General features: G+C 45.9%; 1 pseudogene; it reads left to right on the forward strand.

Annotated features, from left to right (window-relative positions):
• The first annotated feature begins 8,114 nt into the window (after positions 1 to 8,114).
• Positions 8,115 to 20,933, forward strand: part of LOC137535534 (zinc finger protein 585A-like) — a 34,897-nt pseudogene continuing 22,078 nt past the window's right edge.

The following is a 20,933-nucleotide window of genomic DNA, read 5'->3' on the forward strand; positions in this document are numbered from 1 at the left end:
GGTTCTCGAAACAAGAAGTAAAAATCGAGATCAAGCCACATTTCCAGGTGACAAAGAGGGTGGGGAGAGCGGTCCTGGGGGAGGGAAAGCCCACACAGGGAACCCCATTCACACCACACGGGTCACAACATGGGACGATATTACACAGTCCATATGCAACAGCTTATCCTCATGAGAGTTGGGTAAGTGAAGAGGTACTCTTAATCGAAAGATTGCAGAGAGTACAGTCTTCCCGACCTCAGGTACATATTGTGCCTCAGGACGTAAGGGGGGAAGAGGTCCAATCAGGACAGCTGGGGACATATTTTGTCAGCGAGAGATTGGACAAGGGGAGGTATATTAATTTTTCTGGAGAAGGATCTTTTGCATGGCAGCTTCGAGATGTTTGGGTGAACAAATGGAAACGGTGCAACATTCCTTTAGGCACCGCCACTTCCTTAGTTCCCACCTCAACCCGGGTCTTACACCCGGACCTGAGAGGTCAACCTTTTTTGGTGCTAGACGGGGAGGTGAAGCAAGTAGAGTTGTCCTCATGCGGGCAATTCTTGCAGAAGTATCTGCGTTGGCCGGGGCAAGCCAAATTTAGTGAAGAAGCCTGCAGGCTCAATAACGCAGAATGCGAGGCTACCATTCAAAAGATCCACCCTGAAGCCCAACCGATAGTTCCGGTGGAGGAAGGAAAGGTTTGGTTTTTTAACATAAGTTCTAATGATACATTCAAGGTATATTCTCATAATTGTTCCGATAAGGGGGAGTTTCCAAGGGGAACATATTGTGTGAGTGGAGATCCCATATGGATCCTGTCATCCAGGTTTGATGACGTTGTTTCTCAAATTGTTAAGAGAACTCTACAGGTCAAAGTTTCACGGGTAGTTCCCGTCCTGAAAGAGAACACGACATGGGACAAAGGGGAACAGGTTTTGATCCAAGACGACCACATTTTGTTACAAAGGTTAAACAAACAGTACACTAAGTTAGAGGTAAGATTTCACCATGATACAGGTGATCTTAACGAGGTAGAACACAGAAATGAGCAGGTGAGTTCCAGTCTGCCCTGGTGGACAAAGGTTCCGGTGATGTTCCAGGGACACTCGGACGGGGCATCTGCAGTTCCAAAGTTCTTTCTACACCCACTGGTCGTCTGGATGGGGATGACAACTTTAGGCATCGTTATCCAGGTGAGGTTGCGGGTTAAAATTACGTAAAATAAATTAACCGGTCCAGAGATTGGTGCCTCATAAACAATCTCCGGAACCAATAGTTTAAATTAAGGGATCTACAGGGTTACGGGTATAGGTTTAGTAGTACCTAGGAGCTGATTGTATAAAGGCGCTCTTTTAGAAGGCACCTGGCACTGCTCCGTTTTGTAAAAACCAAACGAGTTTCACTTTTCTGTGGTCATGCAAGTTTGTGAGGGATACGCAAGTGACGCAAATGCTGAGCATGTGGTATTGAGGGACTTAGAAGTAGGGCCTCCCCAGAGAGCCTGGTTACAGGAAGACCAAGAGGTCTTGCTCTCTCTCTTCCAGGGGTAACCGCCTAGAGCAGAGAAGTTGTGTGAGCACGAACATCGAGAAGTGAAACATAAAAGAAAAGAAACCAGGTACTGGGAGGTTCAGACGCTGGGATCTGCGGGTCAAGCCGTTTTAGGGGGGATTGTTATAATTTAAAGGGAAGGTCCAAGCAAAAAAAAAAATGAGTTTCACTTACCTGGGGCTTCTACCAGCCCCATGCAGCCATCCTGTGCCCTCGTAGTCACTCACTGCTGCTCCAGTCCCCCGCTGGGAGCTTTCTGACCTCGGAGGTCAGGGCCGAATTGCGTACATTTTTACACATTTCCGCTAGTGCAGGAACATTAACGCATACATTTTTACGCGTTAGTGGTGCAACGCATACATTTTTGTTCCTGCACTAGCTGGAATGTGTAAAAATGTATGCAATGTGGCCCTGACCTCCGAGGTCAGAAAGCTGCCAGCGGGGGACTGGAGCAGCAGTGAGTGACTACAAGGGCACAGGATGGCTACATGGGGCTGGTAGAAGCCCCAGGTAAGTAAAACTCATTTTTTTTTTTGCTTGAACCTTCCCTTTAAGTAGGCCTCAGTTACTTGGCCTGAGTTTTATGTAAAAGGCTTGTCCGCAGTGTATGCCTTTAAAATAGATAGAGGGTTGGTGATGCAGGCAGAGGCATCTCAGGGTCTGCGTGTAGCAGAAGATACACGCAGATACTAAGAACATGTTCCTAACAGAAGGCCATCGGCCACTCTGACCTCAACAGGAACAGAAAACATTGGCTATGTTTACTAAACATCCACGGTCCTGCATCTGGGTCAAGTGCCTCATTGCTTATTAATCGAGTAGGCGGGTATGATGACACCACGAGTGGGTCCACCAATAGACTGATATAGGGGGTGGCGAAGATGATGTCATATTTAACTCTTTCCTAGTCGGTATTAAAGCTGGAGCAAGCAATGGAGAACTCACTTCTGCTTCTTCCTTCCTCACTAGCTCGCAATACTGACTGGAACCCAATTATTTCTCTAAGTATGTTCGTCCTTTCTGTAATCTGATATAATGTATGCTGTACATAGGTAGTCTAGATGTAACATAGAGTAGATACAAGAAGACCTGGGTACTTTCAGAAGGAAGGTACTCAAGCAGCTGTAACGCAACATGGAAGTCTGCTTTGCCAGGAGATGAATGTATCTATCTGTATTCCTGTTTCCTGAATAAATAACGTAAACATTTTAAGAAGCCTGAGAAAGTCTATATCCTGTTTGCTGTGTGGAGAGTCAAGTGATCTCACAGTCTGTGAGACGATGGTGTCGAAGCAAGGTGATAAGAACAGTTTATAACAAAAACGATCAGCGTGATGATACCAACATCAGGCCATCTGCTTTAGGAAACGCTGGCCCCAGCAGCTATGATGAAGAAGAGGAGGAGGAACAGCTGGAGTTGGAGCAGGAATTTCATGCCACCACTGACGAGGGCCAGAGCGGTGCACGTTGGACTTCCACAATTCAGCGCGAATGGTCAGCAGAAGCAGACCAGGAAGAAGGTGACGACTATGATGCATCACAACTATCACAACGCTCACAAGAGGATGATGAGGATTCTGGCAGGACTCTGTCACACATAGCTCAATTCATGCTAGACTGCATTGAACGTGACCCACGCATTGTGCGCATTCTGGACAACACCAATTACTGGGTTTATACCCTTCTGGATCCACGGTACAAACACAATGTTCCAAAACTGCTTGAAGAAAGAGTCAGACAGGTCAAAATGGAAGAATACCAGCAGGCCCTTGTGGAGACTTTAGAGAGGAGATTGACATCCTCCCCCTCCTCTAGCCAGTTGTACGCCGACAGACTGACTTCCGCAAACCCAGGACGACCAGGAGGGCAGCAAACAACACAAGCCGCAGCTAGTGCCCAAAAGGGAATGGTATCGGCAGTGTCCTTGGAGTGGGAAAATTTTCTGACACCCATGCAGCAGCCCACAGAACAGCAAGCGTGCAGATCCACCTCCAACACCGATCGCCTGGAGAAGATGGTCAAGGACTACATGTCAGATGGCGTAGCTGTGTTGAACAATCCATCTGCACCCTTCAACTATTGGGTATCGAAGCTAGACACCTGGCACGAACTGGCAATGTACGCAATAGAGGTGCTGGCTTGCCCGGCAGCCAGCGTTATGTCGGAACGCTGTTTCAGTGCTGCCGGAGGCATCGTCACAGATCGGCGTATCCGCCTCTCCACAGAAAATGCAGACCGTCTGACTCAAATTAAAATGAATCAATCCTGGATTGGAAACGACTACGCAACACTCCCGGACCCCAACCAAGTAACATGAACAATGAACATCTGTGATGGGTTAGCGTTTCCGGTCCCTGTTTATTGAACCTCTCATCTGTATTACATTTATGACTGCATGGCGACAAAATGCATTGCTATCCGCACGCTTCTTGTCCTCATGCAAGGCCTGGGTTGCGCCTGAAAGCGTGGCCTTCTCCTCCTGCGCCTCCTCCTGTTCCATCACGTGTGCTGCTGCTGGATTAGCATTTCCGGTCCCTTTTTACGGAACCTCTTATTTGTATTAAATTTATGACTGCATGGCGACAAAATGCATTGCTATCCGCACGCTTCTTGTCCTCATGCAAGGCCTGGGTTGTTGTGTCTCAAAGCATGGCCTTCTCCTCCTGCGCCGCCCTCCTCCTGTTCCATCACGTGTGCTGCTGCTGGGTTAGCATTACCGGTCCCTTTTCCTGGAACCTCTTATCTGTATTACATTTATGACTGCATGGCGACAAAAAGCATGTTACCTGTGCAAAGAAAAATGACATTTTCCGCATTTAAAAGACATTTTTTCCTTTGAAACTTTACAATCAATTTTCTCAAAAACTATAAGCTCTTTTTCAAATATTTTTTTCCTCTTGTACCCACTCCCAAGCTGCACATACCCTGCAAATTTGGGGTATGTAGCATGTAAGGAAGCTTTACAAAGCACGAAAGTTCGGGTTTACCATTGACTTCCATTATGTTTGGAGTTCGGCGCGAACACCCGAACATCGCGGCCAAGGTGTTCGCCCAACACTAAGCCAGGCAATCAGATCCTCAGAATTTTGAGGGTTGAGGGTACGTGCCCTCCGAACACTGTGCATTCTTCCAGGGCAGCAGGAAATCGCAGCAGCACGACCTTGAGGACAATTGCAGGGTGGCCTGTCTCTGCCTGTCATTTTATTTTAATTGGGGTACTGTGCCTGTAAAAAGTAATGCAGTGGAGGTGCCTGCAACTGAATATGGCAGAAACAATATCAGTAGTGTACACGGCTCTGGTTGTCAGTGGGCTGTGTATTGTCACACACCGAAATACGCAACAGTTCAAACACAATACAGTGATAATAACAGGGGCCCTGGGGCACTAGTGGTAAAACTGTGCTTGTGCTTTTGTGTGGCACACTATTCAATATCAATGTAAGCAGAGCAGGGACAAGGTCCTCCAGCACCCAAGGCTGAGACACCAAAGTGCACCCCTCCATCCCTCCCACCCCAGCTGTCACACACTGATTGCTATTAGACTAAGAGGGCCACAGGGCCCACAACTTCCCCAACACCTTAATCTCTAGTTATCTGGCTTGCAGTCACTGCTATGTATCCCCTTTTCTTATTTTTTTCTGCTTCAAACAAAATTGAGAATGACAGCTGAATGAATTGTGCGCCCCCTCCTACACTGCGCCCTGAGGCTGGAGCCTCTCCAGCCTATGCCTCGGCCCGGCCCTGAATGTAAGTGGGCACAGGTGTGGCCCTTACTGCCAGTGTGCTCTGTGTGTGCACTATCACACAGACACTGAGAACATGCTGCAACACCTTAAACACAATTTAGTGATAACCCACAGGCCCTGGAGCACAGTAGTGGAAAGAATGTGCACACGAACATGAATACCTGATCTTCGAATCGTGCTCGCTGGCGAACTATTCGTGCCATCTCTATTGCCAGGTTGTTTCCAGATCCCTTGGGTGGATGTCATCTGATTTATAAGTACTATTTGACACACTGGTTTTCTCAATCAATAGGATGCTTAGACTTAAATAGCTTCCATCACTGAAATTCTTAATAGATTGTACATATACAGCAAGTGACAATTCTGGGTCTTAAATATATGTCATACTCAAACATCAGGACACAGATAAATATTAAAACAAAAGAGGATAGCGCTCACAGTCAGACCAACCCTATAAATAAAAGTACCAATAATATCCAAAGATGAGCAAGCTTGTTCGCCTCCGCTATATATCACATAAAATATTAAATCACAGAGGATGTCACAACAAGTCCTACGTCCTGCAATGATACCGCCCACAATCCACAGTTCATCAGCTTCAAATTTCTCAAAACTTCATGGCTAGGAGGACATAAAGATGCCACCACCTCACCCTTTGTGAGTAACTCACCGGATTCTAAGACCTCCGTTAGGTCTAGTAGCACCTTGGGACCGTTCCCGGGTCCTCCCCCACCTCACGATCAATATGTATGGAGTAACGTTTTCCTCAGTACGCCAGATTCCACATCACCATGTACCGCAATAAAAACGCTTAACATAGTGTAAAACCTGCTAGCTTTTATTATAAAATAAATCTAAAATGCACTCACATATCCCATGATGGGTATTTCGCTCAGAGTAATTTAGACACGGGTCCTCCCCCGCTATAGCCGCCTGGCTCTCTACTTTCTCCTGTGGGCATCTCCGCTGCACGTGAATCCGTGCGCTGCCCACACACGCCAAGCCGCCGTATTCCAGCCATCCTCTCTTCCGCGTCTAAGCTCCGTCCTACCGGTTTCGTCAATCGTGACTCATCAGGGGCGTGATGTAGTTTTGGGAACAAGTATCCCTTGTTGGGATATAGGGTGGGGGGTTCATGTGCTATTGGTTTCTCTTGCGGTCCTGTCTTATGCAGAGGTGGGATCCCCTTTTAGTGCTTTATATGTGGTGGTGTCCTCGAATAGTTATTTAATCTCTTTGATATATGCTTGTTTTTCCCAAACCACCCCCCCACCCCCAATCTGCTGCTTTAAAGGGAACCTAAACTGAGAGGTATATGGATGTTTCCTTTTAATCCGTACCAGTTGCTTGTCAGTCCTGCTTATCTATTTGCTGCAGTAGTATTTGGATCTCACACCTGAAACAAGCATGCAGCTAATCCAGTCTGACTTCAGTCAGAGCACCTGATCCGCATGCTTGTTGAGGGGCTGTGGCTAAAAGTATTAGAGACACAGGATCAGCAGGAGAGTCAGGCAACTGGTATTATTTTAAAAGGAAAAGTCCATATCCTTCTCAGTTTAGGTTCCCTTTAACAGAATCATTGGTGCCCATTTCTTTCAATGACTGATGGTCTTCCCCAGTAACATTTGGCTTCTGGTAGTGGTTTGTTTTGACAGTGATCCCATCAAACCACCTTCTTAAAAACATCTATATATTTATTGCTCATTTTGTTTGGATTGAACGAAGATGGATTTTTTAAATGTGTGTGCTGGTATGCAGGAGGTGATTGATTATTGCATATGGGGCTCCTTGTTGCAGAAAGCTTCTTTTGATGTTAATATTCCTAATATATTTATTCAAATCTATATAGGTCTGGAATACTCATACTCCTTTTCATGGAGGTCCATGTTACAGACCACCTCCGTGGAGGACACCTCATGTCCCAGCAGACCAGTAGGACCACAACCATACTACAAACCACCACCAAAACAGCCCCCTCCACCTCTGATCCCCACACACCCCAAAAAATGATCGTTGGGAGTATGGGGAGGTATGGGGAAGGAAATGATACCGAGACGACGAGGAAGAAGGGGAGGGAGGAAATTACACGCCAGATCAAAAAAGATAAAGAGTAAACACTAACTAATAAGTCATTATATAGCACCAACATATTATGTAGTGGTGTACAGAGTACACTGACTGACTGACTGTCCCACAGAGGGGCTCATAATCTAAGCACTACCACAGTCATATGTCTGTATGTATTGTGTAGTGTATGTGTTGTAGTCTTAGGCCAATTTAGGGGAAAGCCAATTAACTTATCTGTATGTTTTTCGGGTGTGTGAGGAAAGTGGAGAGCCCGGAGGAAACCCACACAGACACTGGGAGAACATACAAACTCCTTGCAAGACGAGAGCACTAACCACTTCCCCACCGTGCTCCCACATGCAGGTACTTTTGAGATGGGCAACATTACATCAACTTAGGAAAATAAAAACATCTTGATAAGGGCCACAAATTTATCCCAGACACCCATGTAGACAAATTCCAAACCTATATAGATGTGAATAAGTAATTCTGCCTCTTCTTCCCAGCCTGGTGCAAGAAACTGACATTTCCTATAACTATGGAGCCACATCCATTGGCAGCTCTACATCTCTAGTCTGAGTAATAATAATAATGAATTATTACTTTATGTGATGTGTCTGTAGATGGAGATGTTCAGCAGCAACAGAAAATAATAGTAACAATAGCTGAGTGGAGATGAATCCACAGAGCCTGCAGTTAGCTTATTTACCACAAGATAGTGATCACACAGGCAGGAAGTAATTAAGCCGAAGAAAGGAAGTGATGTAACAGCCGGAGAAGTACTAGTTGCAGGAAGAACACGTGGCTGCTAGAGGTAAGATTGTGAGATTGCTGTTATATACTAGCTAATTTATGCCTGTTGGGCAATGCACAGGTTGTGGAATACGTTGCAGGGGTATGGAGGAGCAGTGGGGGAGTTAGTACAGACATGGGTATGGGGAAGCAGTGGGAGATTAGTACAGACATGGGTATGGGGGAGCAGTGGGGGATTAGTGCAGACATGGGTATGGGGGAGCAGTGGGGAGATCAGTACAGACATGGGTATGGGGGAGCAGTGGGGGAGTTAGTACAGACATGGGTATGGGGAAGCAGTGGGAGATTAGTACAGACATGGGTATGGGGGAGCAGTGGGGGATTAGTACAGACATGGGTATGGGGGAGCAGTGGGGGATCAGTACAGACATGGGTATGGAGGAGTTAGTACAGACATGGGTATGGGGCAGCAGTGGGGGGATTAGTACAGACATGGGTATGGGGGAGCAGTGGGGAGAGCAGTACAGACATGGGTATGGGGGAGCAGTGGGGGGATTAGTACATACATGGGTATGGGGGAGCAGTGGGGGAATAGTACAGGCATGGGTATGGGGGAGCAGTGGGGGGATTAGTACAGACATGGGTATGGGGGAGCAGTGGGGGGATTAGTACATACATGGGTATGGGGGAGCAGTGGGGGAATAGTACAGGCATGGGTATGGGGGAGCAGTGGGGGATTAGTACAGACATGGGTATGGGGGAGCAGTGGGGGATCAGTACAGACATTGGTATGGGGGAGCAGTGGGGGATTAGTACAGACATGGGTATGGGGGAGCAGTGGGGAGATTAGTACAGACATGGGTATGGGGAAGCAGTGGGGAGATTAGTACAGACATGGGTATGGGGGAGCAGTGGGGGGATCAGTACAGACATGTGTATGGGGGAGCAGTGGGGAGATTAGTACAGACATGGGTATGGGGGAGCAGTGGGGAGATTAGTACAGACATGGGTATGGGGGAGCAGTGGGGAGATTAGTACAGACATGGGTATGGGGGAGCAGTGGGGAGATTAGTACAGACATGGGTATGGGGGAGCAGTGGGGAGATTAGTACTCCTCCTCTCCACTATCTACACGTAAGCACTTTATCTGCACTCTGCACGGTCTCACTTTACTGACCTGTTTCAGGTTGGTCCTCCATTTTCTACTGTCACTTTCTTACATATTATTTCTTTTAGGTTGTTGTTTGCCCAACTGAGATTAGCTATTGTTCAGGCAGCTGTTATCACATTGTATCATGCACTTTATGGCTATTTAACCTGCATATATAATTATGAGAGAGTGGTGGATGTATTTATTTATTTATTATTGTGCAATACTATATTATTGTATTATCATCCGCCCGCATCTTCCTTGTGGTGATTTTATATGTTTTTATTGGAATGGTTTTCTCAATAAAGTATTATTTCTACAATGACCCTAAGGGCTCGTTTCCACTATCACGAATCCGCATGCGTCCAACGCATGCGGATTCACACATGTAATGCAAGTGGATGGGCCTGTTTCCACTGTAGCGTTGTTGAGGTGCGTTTTTTTTCAGCGGTGAAAAAACGCACAAAAGAGCCGCAGAATTCGCCTGCGAGTGGAATGCATGTGAATCGCCGCTAATGTATTTAATAGGGAATTCGCCTGCGGCTATGGTATGCGAATTTTCATGCGAATTCACATAGGTACGAATGTAACTTCAAACAGGCAGTGGCATGGTTAAATTCCCATATACCCTCACCTATGCGAATTCGCGACAAAAAACGCATGCAGATTCGCATCCGCATGCTATTTCATCAGCGGTGGAATCCAGGCGATTCTGCACCGCAATAGTGGAAACGAGCCCTCAGTATTGTCAGGCTTTGGTGCTGTAAGTGGGTTCCTTTGTTGTTTTTTAGGCTGTCTATACCCCACAGCACATCCTGTTGCTTGTCTAAATATGTCCTCAATTGAGGCTGTTTAGCATAAATATTTGTGACCATATATGGTGCTTGTCCATTTGTTACTAGAAAAGTAATTTATGGCTCATTTTACTCTGGAAAAAACGTACTTCTTATTTGTTTGTTTTCACATGTTTTGAATTTTAAAATTTTTCACCATAGTGCCCCTTTAATTGCTATTTTGCTATTTTTCTGGCCACACCCCCTTTAGCCACCTTCCTTTCCTTAATCACTTATTTAAATGTCCTAGCCAGGGATGAGCTTCCAATGAAATCCAGATGAGTTTTATTCATATTTCATCTTCCAAATTAGTGCAGGTGATGGGCGGGGTGAGGGGGGGGGTGGGGAGGTGGCTAAACGTACCCAGCAGCCGTCTTCTTTAATTCTTCCCACGACGCGTCTTACGCCGCATTCCAAGCCGCGTCACGTGACTACTACGCTTTTTTCCATCAACCCGGAAGGAGGAAGTGTTGTAGTCATGTGAAAGCAGCTTGGAACGCAGCGTGGGAAGAATTAAAGAAGATGGAGGCCAGGTATGTTAACCCCCCCCCCCCCACCCGCCCCATCAACCGCACTAATTAGGAGAATGAAACTCATTTGGATTTCATTCAAAGCTCATCCCTGGTCCTGACTAGAGGTGATGTGCCGGGATATGTGTGTGTTTTTTACTTGACCATGGAAGAGGGGACTGTGCTGGAGATATTATCATCACCCCTAGCAAAGTATGTTCTTTTCTGTGATCTGTTTACTACTGCTGATTTCTTACAGCTATAATCTGTTATCCTTTTCAGAACTGAGATCTGAGCTCAAAGAGCAAGAGAGGAGTGATCAGCTGTCTATGGAGGAGGGAGACATGATGAGGACAATTAAAGAGGAGGAAGAAGACGAGACATATGTGAGGAGTGATCAGCAGTCTATGGAGGAGGGCGACATGATGGGGACAATTAAAGAGGAAGAAGAAGAGACATATGTGAGGAGTGATCAGCAGTCTGTGGTGGAGGGTGACATGATGGGGACAATTAAAGAGGAAGAAGAAGAGACGTATGTGAGGAGTGATCAGCAGTCTATGGAGGAGGGTGACTTGATGGGAACAAGTAAAAAGGAAGAAGAGACGTATGTGAGGGGTGATCAGCAGTCTATGGAGGAGGGGGACATGATAGGGACAAGTAAAGAGGAAGAAGAAGAGGCGTATGTGAGGAGTGATCAGCAGTTAATGGAAGAGGGTGACATGATGAGGACAATAAAAAAGGAAGAAGAGGAGACGTATGTGAGGAGTGATCAGCAGTCTATGGAGGAGGGAGACATGATGAGGACAAGTAAAGAGGAAGAAGAGAGATATGTGAAGAGTGATCAGCAGTCTATGGAGGACATGATGAGGACAAGTAAAGAGGAAGAGGCTCTTACAGAGGGTGAAACAGGTGAGTAATCAAAATTAAATACTGAATGTCTTTGTAGTTAGACCGGCCATATTAGGTGATAGATGATCCTACAGAGTTCTCACCGAAACAATTTTCCAGCCGGGTGGCATGAAAAAGTAGCCGGGTGGCATGCGAGGGGGTAATGCGGGGCCAGTGCAACTCTGCTTACAGAATAAAAGGAGGATGAGGAGGCAAGCCGATGTACCTGCTAAGTACACACAATGCAATTTTCTGACAGATTTACTGTCAGATCCACAATTTCCAACATGTCTGATTTCCGATTTCCTGTTCCCTTCTATAGGAAATAGTGCAGAAATCAGATCGGACATGTTGGGAATAATCGATCTGACAGTAAATCTGTCAGGAAATTGCATTGTGTGTACCGAGCATCAGGGAGAGATTGTTGCAGATTAAGGTGCTCAGGTCCCTTTTTAAGCGAACCTGAACTCAGAACTTCCTCTATGCTCTAAAAGATACACAACAGCATAATTTAGCAAGCAACCTTTAAATAAAAGCATTTCTTTGTCACAGCTGATACAAATCCTAAAATAAATCTGCACTGTGTCTACTTCCTGCTTTCATGGAAGCAGACATAGGGTTAACATCCAGTGCTTTCAAATGAGCTTATCTGCCCTGTCTGAAATGGCAGTCATGTGACACAGGAAGAGATCAGATTACACAGGCGTTTCTCTCTAAACACAGGGTGCATTTATCTGCTTTCTTTCGGTCATAGCAGGAGAAGAGTGCACAGGACGCTGTCTTACAGACATCCTGTCACTGAACATGCTGTGCAGGGCTGTGTCTCCTCTGCCCCCAAACTGAAAGTATACAGAATAAACATGCAAAGCTCTGAAGGGACATCACTTCTACTGCTCTCCGTGCCTCCCCCCAGCTGGACTAGACCAGCAGCTGCCGTTTTCACATACTGTGGCATGGTGGTTACTTGCAGTCTGGGGGAGGACGTGGAGAATTAATTAGCAGCTCCGTGGCTGTCCGTAACTGCTGGACCCACGTGGCTCTCATCTCACTCCTGCAGGCTGCTGTTATTGCCCAGAGATGTGTCCGTGATTGCCTGGCTGCCTCTCTATTTTCATTGACAAGAGAGAGGCCCGGCCATAACATACATCCTACTTCTCATGGAGGGCGGGAGAGAGAATCAGAGCAGGAGTCCCGCCCTTTACAACACGCCCAGCCAATCCCTGCCTCACCAGAAAGCCTGAGGTGACAGGCAGAGGAACGCTCCTGCAGGGTACAGCCTCAGCTTTCACTATTGTGCATGCAGGAGCTGGCGCTGATTGAAAGCAGGTAATGGAGCGCTCCTATGTGCAGTATAAATAGGATTACAGCACTGGATTCTAGAAGCTAGGCAAGCACATGACAACAGGTGGGCGGGGTTTCAAATCAGCCGGGTGGCCCGCCCATCTAATTAGCCCTGGGGAGAACACTGGTGTATATGTATGTATAAATGTGTGTATATGTATGTATAAATGTGTGTGTATGTAGAAATTTGTGTACATGTATGTATACATTTGTGTGTATATGTATTTATAAATGTGTTTATATGTATTTATAAATGTGTTTATATGTGTGTATAAATGTATGTATATGTGTGTGTATGTGTAAATGTGTGTGCATATGTGTTTATAAATGTGTGTATATGTATGTATAAATGTCTGTATATGTATGTATAAATGTCTGTATATGTATGTATAAATGTGTGTCTATGTATGTATAAATGTGTGTAAATGTGTGTGCATATGTGTTTATAAATGTGTGTGTATATGTATGTATAAATGTCTGTATTTGTATGTATAAATGTGTGTGTAAATGTGTGTATATGTATGTATAAATGTGTGTGTATATGTATGTATAAATGTGTGTGTATATGTATGTATAAATGTGTGCATATGTGTTTATAAATGTGTGTATATGTATGTATAAATGTGTGCATATGTGTTTATAAATGTGTGTATATGTATGTATAAATGTCTGTATATGTATGTATAAATGTGTGTGTATATGTATGTATAAATGTGTGTATAAGTGTGTGTATGTGTACTGTATGTATAAATGTGTATATGTAAGTGTGTATACTGTATGTGTGTATATGTATGTATAAATGTGTGTACATGTATGTGCATTGATACATTACCTGTCCTGTGTTGTGGTGCCTGTCCTCTTCTGAATCCACCGCTACACTTCCCATGAACGCTTCTGGCACATGTGACATCACACATGCGCCACACCAGCCGGCGTGTATAGGGAAGAGAGGCTAGTTTGAAGGCAGGCGGGCACCAAAGACGTACTCAGGACAGGTAATGTATAATTGCACATGTGTACATACAGTGGGTTGCAAAAGTATTCGGCCCCCTTGAAGTTTTCGACATTTTGACACATTACTGCCACAAACATGCATCAATTTTATTGGAATTCCACGTGAAAGACCAATACAAAGTGGTGTACATGTGAAAAGTGGAACAAAAATCATACATGATTCCAAACATTGTTTACAAATAAAAAACTGCAAAGTGGGGTGTGCGTAATTATTCGGCCCCCTGAGTCAATACTTTGTAGAACCACCTTTTGGTGCAATTACAGCTGCCAGTCTGTTAGGGTATGTCGCTACCAGCTTTGCACATCGAGAGACTGAAATCCTTGCCCATTCTTCTTTGCAAAACAGCTCCACCTCAGTCAGATTAGATGGACAGCGTTTGTGAACAGCAGTTTTCAGATCTTGCTACAGATTCTCTATTGGATTAAGATCTGGACTTTGACTGGGCCATTCTAACACATAGATATGTTTTGTTTTAAACCATTCCATTGTTGCCCTGGCTTTATGTTTAGGGTCGTTGTCCTGCTGGAAGGTGAACCTCCGCCCCAGTCTCAAGTCTTTTGCAGTTTCCAAGAGGTTTTCTTCCAAGTTTGCCCTGTATTTGGCTCCATACATCTTCCCATCAACTCTGACCAGCTTCCCTGTCCCTGCTGAAGAGATGCACCCCCGAGCATGATGCTGCCACCACCATATTTGACAGTGGGGATGTTGTGTTCTGAGTGATGTGCAGTGTTAGTTTTCCGCCACACATAACGTTTTACATTTTGGCCAAAAAGTTCCATTTTGGTCTCATCTGACCAGAGCAAGTTCTTCCACATGTTTGCTGTGTCCCCCACATGGCTTGTGGCAAACTGCAAACGGGACTTCTTATGCTTTCTGTTAACAATGGCTTTCTTCTTGCCACTCTTCCATAAAGGCCAACTTTGTACAGTGCACAACTAATAGTTGTCCTATGGACAGAGTCTCCCACCTGAGCTGTAGATCTCTACAGCTCGTCCAGAGTCACCATGGGCCTCTTGACTGCATTTCTGATCAGCGCTCTCCTTGTTCGGCCTGTGAGTTTAGGTGGACGGCCTTGTCTTGGTAGGTTTACAGTTGTGCCATACTCCTTTCATTTCTGAATGATCGCTTGAATGATCACTTTAACAGTGCTCCGTGGGATGTTCAAGGCTTTGGAAATCTTTTTGTAGCCTAAGCCTGCTTTAAATTTCTCAATAACTGGATCCCTCACCTGTCTTGTGTGTTCTTTGGACTTCATGGTGTTGTTGCTCCCAATATTCTCTTAGACAACCTCTGAGGCCCTCACAGAGCAGCTGTATTTGTACTGACATTAGATTACACACAGGTGCACTCTATTTAGTCATTAGCACTCATCAGGCAATGTCTATAGGCAACTGACTGCACTCAAATCAAAGGGGGCCGAATAATTATGCACACACCACTTTGCAGTTATTTATTTGTAAAAAATGTTTGGAATCATGTATGATTTTCGTTCCACCTCTCACATGTACACCACTTTGTATTGGTCTTTCATGTGGAATTCCAATAAAATGGATTCATGTTTGTGGCAGTAATGTGACAAAATGTGGAAAACTTCAAGGGGGCTGAATACTTTTGCAACCCACTGTATACATACATTTATACATGGGGAACAGCAGTGACTGCAGCGGGCCCAGACAATTCCCAAGACATTTCAGCATGAAATTGATCAGGAATTGGCCTGCAGTGTATGGGCAGCTGACAGATCTCTCCCCAATCAGACATGATTAGAGAGAGGTTTGTTTCTGGGTGGAATCTGTCCATCATTGCTCGGTGTATGGCTACCTTAGCACATTGCTTCCATTGTCTCATCAAGCTCTACAACTTACTGCTTTCCATGTATGGCCAATGCTTTAGCTGTAGGGAGGGTCAGTGATATGCAAATAACTCTGACTTGTATGCAAATTGTATGCAGATTGGCTGAATTCCAAGCTGCATGAAATATTTATGCAAGGCAAAGTTATTGTCATGTGATTGGCCGCCTGGAATAAGTACAAACTTCTGACTGTTAGTCATGTGCCAATAAAGGTGCATACACACATCAGACCATAGTCTTTGGAAAATGAAAGATCACAGACCAATTTCCCCCCCTTCCATGTAGTATGAGAGCCACACCTACACAGTCTATTCTATGGAGCTGCACTCCCCATCAGACAGAAATCTTACCCCCTTCCATGTAGTATGAGAGCCACACCTACACAGTCTATTCTATGGAGCTGCACTCCCCATCACACAGAAATCTTACCTCCTTCCATGTAGTATGAGAGCCATGCTCTACACAGTCTATTCTATGGAGCTGCACTCCCCATCAGACAGAAATCTTACCCCCCTCCATGTAGTATGAGAGCCACACCTACACAGTCTATTCTATGGAGCTGCACTCCCCATCAGACAGAAATCTTACCCCCTTCCATGTAGTATGAGAGCCACACCTACACAGTCTATTCTATGGAGCTGCACTCCCCATCAGACAGAAATCTTTGCAAGATGCTGCACACACAGATGCTGTACACATGCAACAGATCAGTATCTGCAAAAGATCCGTTCCTGCAAAATGCATTCATAGTCTATGATATCTGCAGATCCCCATACACACCTTGTTTAACAGACCTTCATCTGCAGATCAGATCCTCCAGGATGGATCTTCAAATCTGCAGATGATTGTCTGATCTGCAGATGAATGTCTGTTAAACAAGGTGTGTATGATGATCTGCAGATCTCATAGACTATGAATGCAATTTGCAGGAACTGATCTGTTGACTGTGTACAGCATCTTTGTGTGCAGCATCTTGCAAAGATTTCTATCTGATGGGGAGTTTAGCTCAATAGAATAGACTGTGTAGGCGTGGCTCTCATACTACATGGAAGGTGGTAAGATTTCTGTCTGATGAGGAGTTCAGCTCAATAGAATAGACTATGTAGGTATGGCTCTCATACTACATGGAAGGGGGGGAAATTGGTCTGTGATCTTTCATTTTCCAAAGACTATGGTCTGATGTGTGTATGCACCTTAACTCTGAGATAGTGCACAATGTATGCTAATTATATGCAAAGTTATGCAGCTGCTGCATTTAATCCATTTCCAATCTGCATAAACTTTGCACCAACTTGGAATTATCAGCAGCTCACTGACCCTCTCTAATGATAAGTGTTCCTCCCCTCAGAACTCTCTAACAGGAAGTGATGATGTTTCTCTATTTGCAGCGCGGAGTCCCGGCATCAGGAACCTCTCGGAGACTCGTCTCTCTGTATCCACAGACTGTACAACGGATGATGATGTCACTAGACAAGAGTCTCCTTCAAATATCGTGGTGACCCCAAATATTCCCCCAGACTCCCCTCACCTGTCTAACCCTGAGGGGCCTCATACCCAGCACAGCTCTCCCCCTGCTGGAGGGCCTTATTCCTGTTCTGAGTGTGGGAAATATTTTGTACATAAATCAAAGCTTATCAGACATGAGAGATCTCACACTGGTGAGAAGCCTTATTCATGTGCTGAGTGTGGGAAACGTTTTGTACATAAAGCACATCTTGTCATACATGAGAGATCTCACACTGGAGAGAGGCCTTATTCATGTGCTGAGTGCGGGAAATGTTTTGTACAGATGTCACATCTTGCCAGACACGAGAGATCCCACACAGGAGAGAAGCCTTATCGTTGTTCTGAGTGTGGGAAATGTTTTGTTCGGAAACCACATCTTGACAGACATGAGAGATCCCACACAGGAGAGAAGCCCTATTCATGTGCTGAGTGTGGGAAATATTTTGGAACTAAAGCACACCTTGTCATACATAAGAGATCCCACACAGGAGAGAAGCCCTATCCATGTACTGAGTGTGGGAAATGTTTTGGATATAAATCAGAGCTTGTCATACATGTGAGATCTCACACTGGTGAGAAGCCCTATTCATGTGGTGAGTGTGGGAAATGTTTTTCACAGAAATCTCATCTTGTTGCACATGAGAGATCTCACACTGGTGAGAAGCCCTATTCATGTGGTGAGTGTGGTAAATGTTTTTCACAGAAATCTCATCTTGTTGCACATGAGAGATCTCACACTGGTGGGAAGCCCTATTCATGTTCTGAGTGTGGGAAATGTTTTCTTAAGAAAGCATGTCTTGTCAGACATGAGAGATCTCACACTGGGGAGAAGCCCTATCCATGTACTGAGTGTGGGAAATGTTTTGTATGTAAAGCAGAGCTTGTCCTACATGTGAGATCTCACACTGGTGAGAAGCCTTATCTATGTGCTGAGTGTGGGAAATGTTTTGTTAAGAAATCTGAGCTTGTCAGACATGAGAGATCTCACACTGGTGAGAAGCCATATTCATGTGCTGAGTGTGGGAAATGTTTTTCACAGAAATCTGAGCTTGTCAGCCATGAGAGATCTCACACTGGTGAGAAGCCATATTCATGTGCTGAGTGTGGGAAAGGTTTTTCACAGAAATCTCTTCTTGTCACACATGAGAGATCTCACACTGGTGAGAATTCCTAAGCATGTGCTGAGTGTGGGAAATGTTTTGTTAAGAAATCTGAGCTTCTTAGACATGAGAGATCTCACACTGGTGAGAAGCCCTATTCATGTACTGAGTGTGGGAAATGTTATGGGCATAAATCAGATCTTGTCATACATGTGAGATCTCACACTGGTGAAAAGCCCTATTCATGTGCTGAGTGTGGGAAATGTTTTTCACGGAAATCTCATCTTGTCACTCATGAGAGATCTCACACTGGTGAGAAGCCCTATTCATGTGCTGAGTGTGGGAAATGTTTTTCACAGAAATCTCATCTTGTCAGACATGAGAGATCTCACACTGGTGAGAATTCCTAAGCATGTGCTGAGTGTTGGAAATGTTTTGCTTGAAAATTAAGTATTTCAAACACAAGATACCAAAGGAGGATGCAGCCACAACATAGCTCAGCCGGCTCTGACCAAATTGTTGCAGCAACTCGCGGAGATATGTAGTTTGGTAACCGGCTGTTGCCAACAGGGGAATTACCTCATCTTTTTGCTAATTTGAGCCCCGGCTGTTGTCGCCAGCTCACATAGTAATTCAGTGCTTTTGCAGCTGTAATTTGCATTACGGCCTATGGCAGTGCCCCAAATCATTGGTTCTGTGCTGAGCTTAAATTAGCTGTCTCGCCAAGTGATGTTCACACAAAGCTTCTGGCAGTGATCTTGTGTATGAGAAAGTATTTATTACAGCCTTGGCTAGTTCATTGTTATAAGTATCATAAAGATAAATGTAGACACATACAATGGTGAAACCACTAATCCTTACAGCTGACTAGCCCCTGCTGCCCCCACCAACTACACTAACCCCTGCTGCCCCCATCAACTACACTACACTACACTAACCCCTGCTGCCCCCACCAAGTACACTACACTAACCCCTGCTGCCCCCACCAACTACATTAACCCATGCTGCCTCAACCAACTACATTACACTAACCCCTGCTGCCCCCACCAAGTACACTACACTAACCCCTGCTGCCCCCACCAAGTACACTACACTAACCCCTGCTGCCCCCACCAACTACATTAACCTCCTTGGCGGTAACCCCGAACGTAGTTCGGGGTAAGCCGCCGGAGGGTGCCGCTCAGGCCCTGCTGGGCCGATTTGTTTAATTTTTTTTTTGCTGGACGCAGCTAGCACTTTGCTAGCTGCGCCAGCACCCCGATCGCCGCTGCCGCGCGCCCGATCGCCGTTATCCGGTGTGGCGCGCGGCCCCCCCCCCCCCCCCCAGACCCCGTGCGCTGCCTGGCCAATCAGTGCCAGGCAGCGCCGAGGGGTGGCCCAGGACTCCCAATGACGTCGTGACGTCGGTGACGTCATTCCGCCCGTCGCCATGGCGACGGGGGAAGCCCTCCAGGAAATCCCGTTCTTTGAACGGGATTTCCTGATCGGAAATCGCCGAAGGCGATCGAAGAGGGCGGGGGGATGCCGCTGAGCAGCGGCTATCATGTAGCGAGCCCTGGGCTCACCAACTGCCCTCACCAACTACACTACACCAACCTCTGCTGCCCCCACCAACTACACTACACTAACCCCTGCTGTCCCCACCAACTACACTACACTAACCTCTGCTGCCCCCAGCAACTACACTACACAAACCCCTGCTGCCTCCACCAACTACACTACACTAACCACTGCTTTCCCCACCAACTACACTACACTAACCCATGCTGCCTCCACCAACTACACTACACTAACCTCTGCCTCCCCACCAGCTAACCTAAACTAACCTCTGCTTTCTCCACCAGCTACATTACATTAACCCCTTCTACCCCCACTAGCTACATTTTGTTATTTCAACGGTGTGAAATTCCACAGTATGATAACCATAAAAAAAAAACGGTAAGACGGTATTACAGTATACTGCATTATACAATTATTTGGACCCTCCCCCCACATTGCCGGGAGATATGGAAAGGCCGGGTAAAACTGTAAAAAGGCTCACCCTGCTTCTGCAAAAGTCCTGGTGGTGTTAGAGATAGGTGTAACCAGTAATAGGTGGCCGAAGCATAGATATCCAGGAATACGTGTAGCCATTGGTCGGTGGCCGCAGCATAGGTAGCCAGGGATAGGTGTGGCCACAGCATAGGTAGCCAGGGATAGGTTAGCCAGTGGTAGGTGGCCGCAGCATAGGTAGCCAGGGATAGGTGTAGCCATTGGTAGGTGGCCGCAGCATAGGTAGCCAGGGATATGTGTAGCCAGTAATAGGTGGCTGCAGCATAGGTAGCCAGGGATAGGTGTAGCCAGTAGTAGGTGCCCGCATTATAGACAGCCAGAGATAGGTGTAGCCAGTAATAGGTGGCTGCAGCATAGGTATAGCCAGTGGTAGGTGGCCACAGCATAGGTAGCCAGGGATAGGTGTGGCCACAGCACAGGTAGCCAGGGATAGGTTAGCCAGTGGTAGGTGGCCGCAGCATAGGTAGCCAGGGATAGGTATAGCTAGTGGTAGGTGGCCACAGCATAGGTAGCCAGGGATAGATGTAGCCAGTAGTAGGTGCCTGCATTATAGACAGCCAGGGATAGGTGTAGCCAGTAATAGGTG

Source organism: Hyperolius riggenbachi, chromosome 10, assembly GCF_040937935.1.
Source record: "Hyperolius riggenbachi isolate aHypRig1 chromosome 10, aHypRig1.pri, whole genome shotgun sequence".
NCBI lineage: Eukaryota > Metazoa > Chordata > Amphibia > Anura > Hyperoliidae > Hyperolius > Hyperolius riggenbachi.